Raw genomic sequence first — 1,997 nt, forward strand, 5'->3', positions numbered from 1 at the left:
CTCCAGTTGAACCAGCACCATTTGCTGAAAATGCTATCTTTTTTCCATTGCATGGTTTTGGCTCCTTGCACACACTGGTTTTATTGGTACCCAAGTCTATCCAATTAATTCCCTTATCATAATTATCAATTCTTTCTGTTGATATTGATTCATCCTTTGATCAGACCCACGTTATCATTGTTTGCAGCAAGGTTACTGCATATTTTTCTGTCTTGTTATACCAGGACTCCCTTGTGTTAATGATCTACATGGTGACATTTGGACATTAGAAGCTGAGTTGCCCATTGTTCTTGATTGACATCTGAGATTTTGAAATTAGTGCATGATGAAATTTCAAAGCAAATTAGGGTGGAAGGTAAGCTGATGACCTGTCATTTTCCATACATTATATTGTCAGGTACCAAGGGAACAAGGGGCATAGTTGAACAGGAGGCAGTACAAACATACAAGTTCAACCATATTCACCATCATAGAATTTCCTTGAGCCTACCCAAAGACTATACATGGACTGACCCTGGGCTTCCACCTCATAGGTAGCAATGAATAGCCTAGTAAGAGCACCAGTGGAAGGGGAAGCCCTTGGTCCTGCCAAAACTGAACCTCCAGTGAACGTGATTGTGGGGAGAGGGTGGTAATGGGGAGAGGATGGGGAGGGGAAGGCCAATATAGAAGGGGAGTGGGAGGGGTCAGGGGGATGTTGGCCCGGAAACTGGGAAGGGGAATAACAACTGAAATGTAAATAAGAAATACTCAAGTTAATAAAGATGGACAAAAAAAGAAAAATTTACACATTAGAACACCGTTGCTTCACAGTCACTAGTTACTTCTAAGATACTGAGAAAAAAAATTCTAAAAAATACTTCCTCACAGGCACTACTGCAATTAAAAATGATATAAACAAAGATGACAATGCAACTAAAAATGTAGGAAAATTAAGATAATGTAGAATAGGTGGGTTAGCACAAAATACTAAATTGAGAAAAACTGAACATCAGAGAGGATGACCATGATTTCAGATTCAAATATTAAGATTACATTATGTTCTCATTAGTATTGAATGTTTGGAAGGTAGAGTCACAGAACTACCAACCAACCAAAGAGTACAAATGAGGGAATCCATGGCTCCAGCTGGTTTTGTAGCAGAAGACTGCCTTATCTAGCAACACTAGAAGGTGGGTTTCCTGGTCCTATGTAGGCTCGATGATGCAGGGTAGGGGAATGCTAAGCAGCTGTGGCAGAAGTGCGTGGGTGGGTGGGTGGCGGAGCACCATCGTAGGAAAATGGTGAGTAAGAGAAGATAAGAGGTTTATGAAGGAGACACTGAGAAGGGGATTGAAACTTGAAATGTAAATAAATAAATTAATCATTAAAAAGAAAAAAAATAAAGCATGCACACAGAGTGGCATTTTCTCTAGATCTTGTTGACCTTTAAAACTCAATCTTCATCATGTAATTTAACTGTGAATCTGTGAAACGGACTAATTTCAGATAGTGCTGGATTAAATATATTTAGGATTTGGTCTGATTATTGATGCTAAAGAAAATGGAGGCAGAGACCTTGTTTAGATATTCTGTTCATATCACTGATGTGAAAGGATCCACATTGTACATGGTTTTTGGATTTCTTTGAGTATAAACATGACACTGGCTTTCTGACTTGGACTTTGTAATACAATGTCTTGTGTGTCCCGAGTGGCTCTGATTATACCATTACTTGATATCTCACTGCAAACTTTCTGATACAATCCACTGACTTCATTTCAAATTGGGTCCACATAAACACCTTATTGAAACTTTCCAAGGACAAAATTTGAACAAAAGGGCTTTCTTCATGCATTTACGAATGATATCATGGAGCCTGAGAAAGAATTATCCTCCTAAGTATTTACTGCTCCTTGTTTATTATATTGACTGTGGACACCAGTTGCAGAGCCCCAGGGAAGAGACTGTTTAAGATTCCTCCAGGGATTCAGAACAATCAGGAAAAAAATGAATCA

Source organism: Rattus norvegicus, chromosome 1 (genome assembly GCF_036323735.1).
Source record: "Rattus norvegicus strain BN/NHsdMcwi chromosome 1, GRCr8, whole genome shotgun sequence".
NCBI classification, from domain to species: domain Eukaryota; kingdom Metazoa; phylum Chordata; class Mammalia; order Rodentia; family Muridae; genus Rattus; species Rattus norvegicus.